Below are 16333 nucleotides of genomic sequence, written 5' to 3'. Positions count from 1 at the left end.
TAAATAAGTATTACACTTAAAGACTATGATATTAATAATCGATAATTTATATAAAATATTATAATTATACTAAGATACAAATATAAATTGTTATATATTATATAATTATAAATATTAATTATATATATATATATATATATGAATATTATTATTTAATTGTATATAATTAGATATTTATATGCCATAGATAATTAATATATACTTGTATGACAATAGTATATGATATTATGTCTTTGTTATATAGTAAAATAATATTCTTATAACTAATTAAAATGATTCATATATAATATATAATCATATATAATTAATATAATAAAATATAATATAACTACTTTATTAAATATAATTAATATTAATGAAAAGACACGTCTCTATGTAATACTGGATATAGAATATCTAACATTGAAGAGGAGATCATATGGAGTATTATTAAATTTATACAATTCAAAGGGGAAATATCTAATGCCCTGAAACGGGACATTACACCTAAATTTTACAAATTTACTTCAAAGAGGACCTTTATGGCAAGAGGTTGGAGGTACATGAAGGCTTGCCCATGAAGGTACCACCATTTAAAGCATCCATCTTGCTTTGATCTACTATAGCAATAGGGTGGAAATTATCACCTGAGATGAAGGCAACAAATTCACTCCTCACAATTGCCCCAATCTCTGGATCTTGGAATATTTTAGCTAGTGCCCTCTTATACCCATTTGCAACCTCTGCATCTCTAAATGGTGGCACTCTACCTGGAAGGCGAAGTATATTTGCACTATAGTACTTGGGGATAACAAAAGACAATTGAACACTATCAAATATCAATAGCACAAACATTAGATAACATAAGCACAAGTATTTGATAAGCACTACATTACCTTGGGGATAGAGCATATGCAAGGAGGTGCAAAGGTGTGGTCATCTTGTTCCATCGATGATGAACAATTGCTTCCACTTTGTTGTAAAAGGTGTCCTGAGGATCATTCTCACTCCTTTGTATGACCTAGAATATGAGATATGAATAATAATTATAATTAGTGATTATGTCACTTTAAACTGTATAATCTAGATATCTCTCAAATAAACAATTGTTGTAAAAGAACGTAGAACTTACCATTTTAATCTCTTCCAACATAGTGTTAATGGAATCATAAATATCCCCAAGGCATGGCTCATCACTGTTTGTAAAGCGAAGCATTGCCATTATTAGATCAGTGACTTCCAACACATAAGTCACAAGACCCCACCAATCCTCATCGAGTGTCATTCTTCTCACATTTAAGGCCCTTGCTGTATTGGAATTCTTCCAAATGCCCCATTGGGGGCTAATGACCATTTGTTTCAATGCTTCTTTTACCTTCACAAGTTGTCTCAAGACGATTATGTGAGAGGTAAAGTGGGTTTCATCAACCTAAGAACATGTTAAACTCAAGTTAGTAATACATTTAAAAATTAAAACATGTTAATGTAAAGAACATTTTTTTTAATGATGGAATCCAATAATATATAATTGAATATTAACTTTACAAATTTAACTTCAATAATTCCAAGTCCAAGAAACTCCTAAAAGTTGCTTGTAACATGTGGCAATTTGCCACAAACATTTGAATCTCTTCAACTTCCTCTTTTATCCTTTTCTCCTAATCTATTTTGATGCCAATTGATTTCATCACCAAATTGAGAGAGTGGACAGTGCATGGTTTCCAAAAAATATGATCATATCTAGACTCTACAATTATCTCTGCAGCCTTGCAAACTTTTGCATTGTCCGTGACCACTTGGACAAAATTATCAGGAGCCACCGACTCTATGGCATCAATGAGAATGCGTGAAATAAATTCTGAATCTTTCAGTTGTCCTTCACAATCAACTGCCTTCAAGAACATTGCCCCCCTTAGGGCAAACACCAATAATATCGATCAATGGACAGTTTTTGCAATATTTCCACCCATCCGAAATTATAGACACACCTGATTGAACCCAAGAATCTCTTATTGGTTGAAATTAAGCCTCTATAGATTTCCTCTCATCATGAAATATGGTAGTGGACAACTTCTCATAACCGGGTGGTTTGTAACCATGGGGTGCTTCATTTATTGCTTGTACCATCTCCCTAAAATAAAGTGATCTCACAAAATTAAATGAAATGCCATTTGCAATTAAACAACGTCCAATTTTGTGATCAACAATGTCTCTCAATTCATTTTGGAATGCCCTATCTAGTGGGCCTCTCTTGTGGGTGAGTGGAGATGGGTTTGCATCTTCATCATTTATAGTTGGCATAGGTAGAAAAGGATGTGTTCTTGTGCTTATTTGATTGGATGGTGGTGTTGGAGTATTTGTTCTTTTGGAAGCTCCACATTTTGCTTTTGCAATTGCTCTATCAACATCTTCTTGCTCTTTTGCTAATGTTGCTATTTGTGTAGCAAGTAATCCCTTGTGATCTGGCTTACTACCCTCACACATGTTAATTCCTTCACCTGCAGGGCCCAAAAAATGTAGTTTCACTTGGGAGTAGGAGGTTCTATGTTGTACATTGCAATAAATTACATTTTCATATGTATGCCCCACCCCCAAGACATTGTGTGATTCTTGTTGTGTGTCTCCATTAAGGAAACCCCTTGGTGTTCCGGCCCCTCCCACTGAGACTTGACTACTCATTGTTCTATTCTTGCAATCTAGAAAAAAAGGAAAGTAAACCATGCTTAACACTTATACAAAAACTTGAAAATTTCGAAAACTAGAAATAAATCAATAATCTATGAAAGAACTAAAGAATATGGTTGAAATGCATACCTTAAACTCTTCTTGCAAGGTAATTGGAGCTCCTCAACTGATCTCCTTTGAATCCAAGCACTTCACTTCAAACTAGCAACTATGAGAGAGCAAAATAGAGAGCAAATGTGAGTGGAAATGAACTTGCATAATGACCTAAAGGGCCGTTTTTAGGGTTTGCACAAGAAAAAAATATTTAAAAACTTAATTGGGTCCACATTATAACCTTTTTTTGCCTCCCTTTGATGCGGATCCGTGGTGGATCCTTGATTATTCGTGCAGGATTGCAGATCCTTGCCGGTTCCATCTGCGGTGCGGATCCTTAATTTTTATTTAGAAATGGGCAAAATTAGCATGTTGCAATAATGGTCTCATCACTCTTTTTGTCCTCTTTCCTCATTCTAGTTACACAATATTGACGATGATTGTTTAACAAATTAATGCACTCTTTCATAAAGTTAATTGTTCTAAAAAATTATAATTTATCATCACACTTAAAAATGCGGTATTTATGTTTCCAGAAAGGGTTGTCTCATACAAAATCCTTTTCCGCATAGGTTTTTTTGAGCGATTGTTGGTATTCTAATGCATGATTGTTTTACATATGATTAGTAGTTGAGTGGCAACCTGTTAAATTTAATGTTGGTGAGTTATGCATGATTCTACAGAATTTTAATAATTTTGACTCAATGATAAAATTTGGGAAACGTGTACTTTCAAGGCAGTTGGTCAATTTTCAGAATTCAATTTCAGTTACAATAAATTGAGAAGATAGTGTGTTACATATAGAATATATCACTAAAAGATTACTTTCTATACTCTAGGAAGTAGCTTATTACAAATGATTACAGGTCTTATGCATTGTATACTTTGTTGGTGCAGAAAAATCTTTAAGGAACACATATTCCTTTTGTAATGTAGGTGGGACAATCTGGCTTCTCAAAAGGAAGCTCTACTGGTGTGTTCAGATAACAATCTGAACACAGGCATAACAATATGGGATATTTCCTCTGGGGAAGAATTGCTTCATCGTCCTACTTGTGCCTCTCCTCCTCATGGTCTAATATGCTTGGGACACCAATATTTAGTGGCTTCTCAGATTCAAAAGCCGGGCTCATATAGGGGTGGTGCAATTTTTATTTGGGGATTGAACAAGGTAGAGAGTGACATGCTTTACTATTGTATAGTAATTGAAGCTTAACAATTCCTAGTTGCAGTTTTTTGGTGTTGTAAATAAAAATAAATAAATTAATTGAAATACCTGCAATGATTTAGTGTTTGGAATTACATTCTTATGTTGTTGATGACTTCATAGTGATTGAATTTTGTGTTACTGAAAAAGTACCTGGATTGAAATGATATACTTATGAAAAATCAATATGTTCTTGTTAACATTATTTTAATTTTCAATGTAAAATAGTTGATGATCAAGACATCCTTGTCAGTTTTGATGCCATTTCTCTTTTCACCCAAGTTCTTGTTCATTATGCAGTCAAGTTGGTTAAATGTGAAACCAATTCTGAATTTCTTTTCTCATTGATCTTTGTCTATTCCATGTTCTTTACCTTCCAAAATGTAGTCTATGAGCTGACTGATGGAGTTGCCAAGGTGTAATATCCCTTTCTGGGATCACCTTATATTTTGCCTACAGATATGATTACCTCTGTTGTAGATATGATTACGTCCATTGTGGTTATGATTCCTTCTTCCGTTGATGCACTTAAATGTTTAAGCTTTTGTACTTATGCCCTTCCCTTGTGGCAGAAGAGTCGTGTTATCGATGAATGTACACCAGTGATAAATTATATCTCTTAATTAATATCTTGATCATACCCTTTGAGGATTGGATGACATCATTAACTAGGTGCTGTCTTTACCAGGTATAACTGTTGTTCTTAAAATGAATTTCAATATCTTCTGTTTACATAGACTCTTTCTAAATTCTGCCATAGTTATTAATGGAGATTGCTTTCTCTTATATTATTATGATCTGCTACTTGCCTTCATCATTCTTTCTGATTTTAGTGTATCTCTGTTATGTCTGATCTTATTCATTGTATAGGTCTGCAATCATCTTTTAGATCTGCTTATATTTCTGCTAATGAATAGATCGATATTCCTTAAAGATCTCCCCTTTAGATCTTCAATGGCGGGGAGTCGCACCTCTTCATCATGGCTGCCCCTTGCAATGGTCACCTTTGACGATTACCACCTTTTTAAATCATCACAACCCTTCATCATTTCTACCCTTTGAAAGTGTCATAACTCTTCATAACTTCACTCTTTGAATGAGTCACAACCCTTATAACTACCGCCCTCTAGCAGAGTCACAACCCTTCATGTTGATGCTCTTTGAAGGAGTGTAAACCTTCCAAATATACCACCCTTTTGAAGAATCCCAATCCTTCATGAAATAGGATTTTGCTTACTTCGTTAATGAAATCAATGGGGTATATATAACAATTTACAAGAGCTTCAAATTGAAGCTAAAATCTTCTAAAAATAGAAGACTTAAATAAAAGAAGAAATGCAACACCTAAATGACCATAGTTGAAAAACATTGCAGTATATTGCCAAAATCGTGACATACTGCGAGTGACATAGCCAGACAAATAAAACACAGTTAATATTGTTGTTTTATTTTTTATTAAAAATCGCTGCATTTTTTTTTCCAAAATCTCGTGGTATACACCATGTTCTGCCAGTTAAAACCGTCGATGACTAAGTCAACACAAAAGAAAAAAAAGGTTTCCATCGTTTAAAATTTTTGATAGAGTGACGAGCAGACTTATTTCCATTGTCAAATAAAAAATGCAAGGGAGATGATGGGTTGTTCTGAGAAAAACAAGGATTTTGGTTGTTTGCTCTCCTCTGAGAAAAATGGGGATTTCAGTCTGTCTGTCTGCAAATACGTCAATTCTCCTCAGAGAAAAACTGCAAATATGTTGACTTTCACTTGTGTTATGACTTTTTCAATCCACAGACACAGACTTCGCATTTCAGGCAAGGCCTGTAAATCTTTAAATTTTTAAACATTTAAACTCTAATGTATTTAATAATTTACTAATTTGCATTTTAGAATATTAAGAATTTACTTAATATTTAATAGATTCAGACTGATAGAATTTTTTAAATTGATTCAAAATTAGTATTTTAATATATTAATGATTATCATTTATAAAATATGGGGTGCCTATAATATATATTATAAAATTATTAAAAGAATGAATTCTAAATCTATAAAATATTAATATAAATAAATAATATGAAATTTATAAATATCACTGTTTATTTATAAAAATTAAAATATATTGATGATTGTATTCCATTGATTTCAAATATAAATAATAAATAATAAATAATAAATAATAAACAATAAATAATAAATATAAATTATAAATTCTAGTTAATTCCAAATTCTGATTTGAGTTCGCTCAACAGTAAACATAGTTAATTCCAAATTCTGATTTTGTGGATTTCTTAAATCATTATATGCTCTACAAATTTGGTGTATGTGTGTTTTTAAGGATAATTTAATAAATTATATATTTTTAAATATTCGATTAGTACCGATTTATTGCCTAAATTTTTGTGGAATTTTTGGCGATTCCGAGATTTTCAATTTTTTTGGGTTGGCTGAGATATTGCCAAAACTGAGTTTTTCAACTATGTAAATAACCATTAACCATAGTTACATGGGGACGGGGGTACTTTGGGTACTGGCACACGTATGTGTACAACAGTTCTCCAAAACAGTGGATGGGGCTATGGGTACGCCAAGTTTTCTTATTATAATTTTAATATTTTATAGAAAATCTGAAAATATGAGTGCTACTGCTGATATTTAGAATTTTCAAGAATAGTGATATGCTTTGCAGATGTGTAAGTTTTCACTGTTTCAGTTTCAAATTTGCAATATGTTTGAAGGAACATATATGCTATATATGAAAATAAAAAAATCAGAAATCTTATATGTTTTGAATCTCAATGCATAACAAAGAAGGAAGACTTTAATCATGAACAAGAAGATCATAAATCATTTAACAACATACTGCAAATGATAAATATTAAACTTCTAACCTGACTGGTAATAAAGTTTATCATTTTATTGTTCAGTGTTAATCAATTGACAATATTGTATGAAAGTCTTAAACTGATTACATATAAAATAATGCTTCTTAAACAGCAAAATGTTACACAAACAAAAATCAAACATGGAATTATTTTACTGTTTTGTCTCCAACAAAATTAACAAGTGCTGATGTGGTGTTTCCCCTCCAAGGTATGTACCCTAGGGATGTCGCAGTACCTGGTATGCATCCTAGGGGTCTGGGTATGCATACCCATGCAACTATGCCATTAACTAAAGAACCTAAAAATCTAGCTATTAATTTTCAGAAAGTGTATATTTCTTTTAAATTTAATCACGTAGGAAGACTTATTCTTCCTTAATATATGTGGGTGGTGCCCCTTCACCAAGGGACACCACTATTTCACTAAGTTACCGATTCGGATGCGGATTCCGAAGCGGATTCCGGAAGCGGATACGGGATGCGGGGATTTTTATTTTTTTTGGATGCGGATGCGGGAGGAAACGTGTATATATATATATATATATATATATATATATATATATATATATATATATATATATATATATATATATATATATGCAAAGAAATGCAAGAAATATCAAATATACTAATATATGTCTATATATATTAATATATAACAACTGAGATGAGTATTTAGTATTGAAGACCCCGTAAAGACATACAGTCTGCGTGAATACTTTTGGTCAAAGATTTTGATTAGCAGCAAATATTAAGAATCATACATCATAAACAAAGTTGTATCTACATACTGTTTAATAATCAAATATTCTAGGCACTAGCAATATCAAAGTTTGGCATTTAAAGAAAACATATATGTATATACATAACAAAGATAAGCAGCGTGTAAATAACATGAATGCTGGAAAGATAAATAACATGAATGAGTTTTACACTTTTCATGCAGCTGGGCCCGTGGATGCTCTTGGATGCTTCTGGAAGCTCTGTGGATGCTGGCCGGAAGCCACCTGCAGGCTCCCGGATGCGTCTGGAAGCTGGATACTGGCTTCCAAACGCATCCGGGAGCCTGCAGGTGGCTTCCGGCCAGCATCCACAAGGCTTCCAGAAGCATCCCGCATCCGTCCGCATCCGATGCGGAAGCCTCTGCATTTCCAGACGAATCGGTATCCTAGCTATTTCATAATCATATATATTATTATTAATTATATAAGAATTACTAATTATATGGTAATTATTAATTATATAATTATATATTATGATACAATATTACTAATTAGTATATTATAGTATAATATAATATATAATACAATTATTGTATTGACAATAACTTTATTATCAATTATATTCTCACAATCTCTATGTTGTTCTGAAAGAATCCGACCATAGCTACAATAACATCAACACTTCCTCTTAGCTAGGGAGGAATCCATTTAGGTTGTGTCACCGTGACTATCCTTGGGTTGGCAGATTAAATATATTCTTCGATAATGGAGTGATATTGGAAATCATTGTGAATTGGATACATGCAAGCCTCCTAAAGCTAACCTTAACATTCCCTCTTAGCTAGGGAGGCTTCCATATTAGGTTAAATTATAATGAATTTATCATTAAGGTTACCATAAACATCGGAATGAATTTTAGATATCTCTATATGACATATTGTCAAATATCACCTCATGATCATTTTGGATATATCTACCACATGGCATGTCCTTAGATATCACCTTATATGATATTCACCATAGCAAATTTAGATAGTTACCTTAGGGCATTTCCTTGGTTACCACCTTATGTGCTATCCACGTAAAGGGTTTTAAAATATCTACCATTACATCCTTGGATACCAATGTATGTGCTATACCCCATAATGGATTTATGATATCTACCATTATGGCATGTCCTTGGGTACCACCACATGTGCTACTCACCATAATGCATTTAAAAGGTCACCTTTAGGGCATACCCTTGGATACTACCATATGTGTTATCCACTTCAAATGGTTATAAGATGTCTACCACTATGTCCTTCGATACCACCATTAATCTATCCTCCATAATGGATTTACGATATCTACCATTATCGCATGTCCTCGGGTACCACCACATGCGCTACCCACCATAATGGATATTTGAAATATCTACATGTGTAATGAGTATTCCTTACTTTATGAGATATCAACCATCATTGTGAGGTTGTCATCTCACAATAAAGGTAACTAACAATGTACAAGTGTCTTATCATTGTGATATTGTCACCTCACAAAGATATTTATATCCCAGGTACAAGGAAATTCATTGTGAGATTGTCACCTCACAAATATATTCATATCACAGGTACAAGGAAATCCACCACTAATTTTCTTACGCGGTGTTGTCATCATACAACACATATGACATCCACCATGAACCATATCAGAGAATGGATCCACCATAGCTACTGCTAAAGAGTCGAATAAGGGCTTTCACCTCAAAATTCTCTCACATAGAAGAACTCATTAAGGAGATATCAAACTTTTGACCTCATTGTTCAAGGTCGCTTCTAATGAATTGTCAAACTCCCTCTGGATCTTATATCAACCTTTTGACCTCATGGCAGCAAGTCGTGTCTTTGTTTTTAGCTTACATCAAGCTCTTTTCTTGAATGCTCTTTGATTCAACAAGTATCTATATATCTAGAAATATTATAACCAATATATCCGCATAAAGGCTTTCTAGCCTACATACGTGAAATTTCATCATATGAATCATAGTCCTTTGACCACTATAGTTTCCTTGTCACTAGAGAAACCATCTCGACATGGTCCGCTCCCTCTAAACCAATATGATTAAGGTCCCTAGCAATCAATTGAAGCAAATCCTCTAGTTGCTTCTTCTGTCATGGAAGGATATCTTGCTCACATAGTCCCAATCATCCAAGATATCTTGCTCCAAGAGTCTCTTATTATCTGACATGATTTACATGCAGCTGAAAGTGCTAGATCCACGATCATTTTGGAGCTATTTTCATAAAATCAAGTCCTAGACCAGACAATTATATGACCATCTTGAGATTTGAACAAAATCCCCTTGCAGTTCACCCCCTCTCACTAGAAGAGCCCCCTTGTATTGACTTTGTTTTATAATCCTAGATGCTATCACCAACACAAATGCCTCATCAGCATTCCTAATGCACCATTCTTCTTTTTCTGCAAAAAATATCCTCAAGGACCAAAGAAAAGAACAAGACTAATTGCTCTTATAGTACATATAGAAATGCGAATAAGAGGCTGACTACAAAAAGGAAATGAAGTTAATACTCAAGATATAATAATCAGAAAATACTTATCTCATTATTCAGGAGCAAATGCTCATCAACATCCTTCTTGATGTAACCTGCTTCTTTCTTCCTTCCAGAACTCATCAACTTCATTCAATAATTATAATCACCACCCATTACCAGTCATCAATTAGTAGGCTCTATGTAATTAAGGCACATTGATCTTTGTTCAGTATACAGTCCCTGTTATTCGTTGAACATTAATCACAGCTTGACTAATATAGACTGTCACAGCTTGACTAATATAAACTGCTAATGTTATTTACATTTTGGCCTTCCCAAGACAGCAGAGATACAGGATTTAGCTCAACTCTTTCAGTTTGCATCTCCTATGTTATGGTAATGAATATGGTGATTCTATTTGTCTATTGATATATACTTGTCTGATTGGTTTTAAATTTTAATCTCCATCATCAAGTCACTTGGGATATCATGGATGGGACCATGATTATGTGGATGTTCCTCATGAACTTTGATACTGATCATTTTACTCCATAACTGGTGTTGCATAGAGATCACTGTTTTCAACGAAGTTGCTTCTCATAGTAGTGAGTGAATCGGCAGTTTGAAATTTGCTTCAGTGATCAAGACAAGTTACTTATTCAATATTATAATATTTATTATTTTATGGTTGACTTATCTATGGTAATTTTGGCCCTTTGGAGACTTCACCAAATCAAGATACTTAGCTGTGTTGTAGATTATAACTTTTGGCATCTTTTAAATTAACAGCATCTATTTGGCTTGAAAACTCAGAGAAAAAAGAATCTGGCCAGCCAGCTTGAATTGGCATGGCCTAAGTGCTCATTTGTGATTAACCACAGATTTTCCTTTTTTTCCCCTTTTTTTTGGCTTCTATGATTCAAGCAATTACTGCTTCATGCGAAAATACAGTTCAATATCTTTCTGGAAAGTAATGCAATCAAAATGCGAGATGTTTTGAAGGAGTAGAGGAATGCCAAACTTTCGGGGCTAGTGAAAACTGTTTTCCTAGCTGCAACTTGGACAGAAAATGTTGAGGCCTTTATAATTTGCAGATTGGCCAAGCAAAATCTTGTGTTGGTTTTAGTTTTAGTTTTGTCCTATTGGCCTAACACGGTTCATTTTTCAAACTGTTAATTAATCAATTATTTTACTTTAGTTAATTATGAATTAAGTTACTATATGATGAAAGAAACCTCATTGACTTCAATGCTCCATTTAATGTAGACCATTAATCCCCTTTCAAATATGAAACAAAAAAGATAGAAGAGAAGTTAAATTAAATAGGGTTTTGCTAAGCTTAAAACCCTACCTTCAAGCCGGGGAACTTTCTTAACTTCTCTTCTACTCACCAGTGAAGTCTTTAATGTTGTCCTCTCTTTTATATTTGCCACGTGTTTGTTCCACACACTCGTCTTGAAGCTGCATTAATTTGTCCTCACAAAAATCACTAGATCTACTCTTTTCTTTATGAAATTTGTTGTCATTTCCCATGAAATATGACTTCTTTAAATGCATCTCCAGTTATTTTTGGTCTATTTATTGTTCTTTTCCAAATATGTTGCTTACTCATTGAGGCTCCGCCAGTTCCATGCATGAGTATTGGCTCTTCCTAATTAAATTGTTGCCCCTCTAATGATATTCACTTAATGCTTGAAAATTCTTATCTTATTGGATAATTTATTGTTTGCATTCATTATGCTATTCTTTTTGTATAGACTTGGCATTATTCCTTTGAAGTAGCTATTATCATATATGAATACTCTCTGTTTTTCATGTAAAATGCAGTTCACGCTTGAATAAGTTGTTTCTTGGCTTTGAGATCATTTTTTTCTAAAAGACCCTCAAATTCCTACTTTGCACAAGCTAGACATTTATTATGGGGAAATGAATGAACTGTGCACATAGGAGGTTGGGTTTCCGGAGGATCTCTTAGATGCTCCAGAGTTTTTTGTTGAATGAGGGCTAACCATTTTTGTATTGTACTTGGCTCCCAAAGTTCCATGTAGTAGAGGTTTCCAAAAGTAAATACACCTTGAATCTACACAGATCCTGGCATTTATATTATCCAAAGCATTCAGAAGAACATCAATATTACCCCAGAAAGCATCATGAAAAATATTTTTAGTATCTAGGCTAACATGATTTTGCAATACCTTAAACAGTTTATTGATTGCCCTTGTTACTGAAGCTGCTACCGTTGATTATCCCTGAACAATGTTGCAATCCCTAGAGAGAAATTGCTTGCTATAAGCTAGCATGATGTCAAAGAATAATTATACAAGAGAAAAATGAAAATAGTGAAGATATCAATTTCCAAAGTTAGTATCATATTCTATGTTTAAAGCGATGACATTCAATCTACCAAAACAGTAACAGAATATCCATCTGTCATATAAATAATAGAGAAGACATTGGTATGAAGAGTAGAGATAGATAGTACGATATCTGCAAATCCTGGTAAGAGCAAGGTGATTGCTAACATAGAATTTATTGCATTCATTGTTGTATCCATAGAAGAGCACATCACTGTTATTGAAGATTAAGGTTATCAACATGGAAAGCAATTATGTTTATTGTCAAGCAGCAGAGGGTGTTGATATAATGTCAAATAGACAAATACATTTTCACTGTCACAGGCTATGATCAGATGTGTACTAGAAATGATAGTGAGTTGTTGAAGAACAGTGATGCATAGTGAAATCACTGTTACTATGAAAAGCTTCAAGAGTGGTCCCATTTCTAATGAATTTGAGGATGATGCAATGAAATGATCTGAGTATGTTGGAGACTTGTATTTCTAATTAATCCCTACTTCCTACACTTATTCCTACACTTGAAATGAAAGTATTTCAGTTCAAATGATGGATGGAAATGCATCAAAGCAGTGCTTACATTTGGGTACAAAGTCAAGTAATAGAAACCATGAGTTAATTTCTTCAGCATTTAGCATTGAATTCGTAGGTTGTCCCTTGTGTTGATGGCTTCCACCAACATACCCTCTTGTGCAACCACAAGACTCTACTTCTTGATTCAAATATTTTGACCAAGATCACAATTGTTTAGCCTAATCATATTTGACCTCTTCTTGAGAAGAGAAAAGGAGTAAAATAATACAATTGCATTAAAAATTTAGTGACAAACCCCACATATACTTGATATTGGAATTCATATTATTCAAGTTATATGGACTTGAAGATCAAAACAACTAGAAATCTAAAAAACACTATCGTTACAACAATAGGTAGAACAAAGGTGGAGGTTGAGGAGATTCATGGAGGGACTACCAAAAGAGGTGGTCGATAAAGGTGAGGCCATGTGTCATGTCCCCATTTTGGCTGACATCGTTTAGCGTGCCAGATTTGCCTATCATGGACTCTTGTAGGCAGATGGTTTTGGTGTGAGAGTCATTCTGAGGATTATTTGGGAATTGGATGGTCTTATTTTCTCTTGGAGATATGGTATTTATTATATTTTTATTATTATGTGTTATGCGGGGCCAAATGTTATAATTTTGAGTTGAGTTGCACTTTTTATTTTATAAAGTTACTTTTTATATAAAAGTGCATTATAAAGGGATTTCATAAGAATATTTTATGGATACTTCTAGAAGTTCTAGTGGCTTCTTAGAGAAGTGAATAAATAGAGTGCTTGGCCTCTCATTTGGACATCCCATAACTTGAGTTTACACTACCTTTCTCTTTGAGCATTTGTGGCACCATCTTGGTCTGCAAATTATCATTTCTTCTTTAGGAACGGAGTCTCCTAAGGATTTTGCATAACTGAGGAGGTGAAATATCCTTTGAAGGGTTGCATATTTGGAGGTGATACTACAGTCATTTCAATTAGGGCATCATTGGGCCTAAGGCCATTTCAACATTTCAGCATTTTAGGAGGCATTTTTACCAGGGCCAAAATTATTGGAGTCCGTTTTTAGCAAGTCCCAAATTATAGGAAGCCATTTTTAGCAGGGCTGAAATTATTGGAGGTCGTTTTTAGTAGGTCCGAAATTATAGGAAGCCATTTTTAGCAAATTCGAAATTTTAGGAGGCTTCTTTCAGCAGACCCAAAATTATAGAGGGAGGGCATTTTCTGAGGGCTATTCATTTTCAGTCATGGATTGATTGCAGGACATCTTTAGAAGGCTCAATTGTGGTGGAGGAAAGATTTATAGCTGCTGGTTCGTTTTTGCTACAAGTCTGATCCAATTTTTAGAATTTTAGGATAGGGCTTTGGAACCACATTTTTGTTCATATCTTCCTCATTACTCAGTATATCATTCTGGGTATTTTTGCATCGGATTTCTATCGTCGAGGAGATAACGATAGGTGCATTTTGGAGTTCCAAAATGCCATGATTTATTTTGAAGGAATTTTTCAAAACTCCTAGACATTTTCAAAAATTTGCAAGGAAGTGCATTTTCAGATTTGGGGTGACCTTGGCTTGGGTGTTGGCATCATTGGTAAAAATTATTACAGCCATCTACAATCAGGTTCTTCACTTCTCATTTGGCATTTGACATATTTTTTGGGAAATGTATGTTTTTAGCTGAGTACAAAATATGGCTTCAGCACTTTACTATTTTACATTGTACTTGTCTTTGTTTGCCATTTGGCATTATTGGTATCAAAGGAAGGCTAAGATTTTGCAAGTGAAAGAGTATTGTAATTTTTAGACTATCTATATTGCCAACCTAGGGTTTGATGATCATATTATTGGCTGAAATATGTATGACATTGTTGCAAATTGTTGATATATGAATGGCATATGCTTTTGAGCAATTTCCTATGTTCAACATTTACTCTCAATAGTAGTCTTTAGTTGCATGCCAATTGTTTGACAAAATGTCAATTGGCTGTAGGTTCTCTTTTTGGCATAAATAATGTTATAATTTTGCATACCAAGCGTTTGTATTAATGCCACTTGGCTATAAGTGCATTAATGCCATCTTAGGTTGCATCCAAAGTGTTTGTCATAATTACTAGTTGCTGTAGCTGCATATTGCAAGTAGTTTCAGTCACATATATGCATTGAATATTGTCAAAATAAGTTGCACATTCATGTTAGGTCATTGTTTAGTCAATTTTGAGTGTTCTTGCAAGCATTCTTATTGATGTTAATTGAAGAAAAGAGTCATTAAAGCAAACTGAAATGTTATATCACTCATATGACCCTTGTATGTGAAGTGTTTGATAAAATTTCTAAGGGCAAAAATCAAAAGTTTTCAATCAGATTTGAGCAAGGTCATTACAGTGGTATCAGAGCGGTTTTCTTGCCATCCTGTTGGGTAAGAGCCATCTTCTTTGAGTGATTAGCACTCTACTTTATCCAGAATGGACAGGTATAGTACAGGGGCAAAAATCAAAAGTTTTCAATCAGATTTGAGCAAGGTCATTACAGTGGTATCAGAGCGGTTTTCTTGCCATCCTGTTGGGTAAGAGCCATCTTCTTTGAGTGATTAGCACTCTACTTTATCCAGAATGGACAGGTATAGTACAGAGTCTCAGAGGACACGATCTTGGATAGTTGATAGACAAAGTATGAAGATCCAGAGTCAGAACAGTAGAAAGGATGGTTATTTAGACATTCGAGATGAACTTAGGAAAATAAGCCATGACATGTTTGAACAGTTGGTTAAGCACCACCATATGATGAGTGACATGCTGTCCGACCCAGCTAAGGTGGATAAGTTGACTGGATTTCTATTTGGTAGATCTTCTCACAGGGCAAATGACACAATTATCAGGAACTTGCATGAGGAGTTCGAGAAACTAGCTTATAGCCAGGCAGAGGTCTCAGATTCTACTTCACCACAAGAGGTAGTGGTAAAGGATATTACGCAGATTGATAGTAACGGTCAACTTGATACTCAAGTTGAGACAATTGTATAGAGGTTGCCAGAGGGTGATGTCACAGGTACTTGGGATGGTTTACTTACGACAAGCAGTGACTACAGCGTAGAGGGTTTAGATGATGATTTTGAGGATGTTGTTGTGCATGATGCTGAGGTACCTGGTAGAGATGAGCAGACATTGAGTGTTCATGACTTTGTTGAGAGGGAGTACCAGGCACATTTGGATGCTTCGTCACGTGAGGTTGAGGTTGGTAGTACTTCGCATGATTTGTCCAGCTAGCTGAAGGTGAGCGAAGACAGTATTGTGACTTCATTATCTCATAATGATAGGATGCG

At 34.2% G+C, this 16333-nt stretch overlaps 1 protein-coding gene across 1 annotated transcript in view; it reads left to right on the top strand.

Annotated features, from left to right (window-relative positions):
- The window catches only part of LOC149580102 (protein ROOT INITIATION DEFECTIVE 3-like), a 287451-nt gene that overhangs the window by 45459 nt on the left and 225659 nt on the right, over window positions 1–16333 (top strand). Inside the window, exon 3 of the mRNA XM_089789119.1 lies at window positions 3694–3928. The gene's annotated coding sequence lies outside the window, so the exon portion shown is untranslated. The remainder of the gene's footprint in view (window positions 1–3693; window positions 3929–16333) is intronic.

Source organism: Cupressus sempervirens, chromosome 1, assembly GCF_028749045.1.
Source record: "Cupressus sempervirens isolate cs-2001-9-10 chromosome 1, ASM2874904v1, whole genome shotgun sequence".
Lineage (NCBI taxonomy): Eukaryota > Viridiplantae > Streptophyta > Pinopsida > Cupressales > Cupressaceae > Cupressus > Cupressus sempervirens.
The sequence above is the reverse complement of the archived record's forward strand: the minus strand, read 5'-3'. Positions and strand labels throughout refer to the sequence as shown.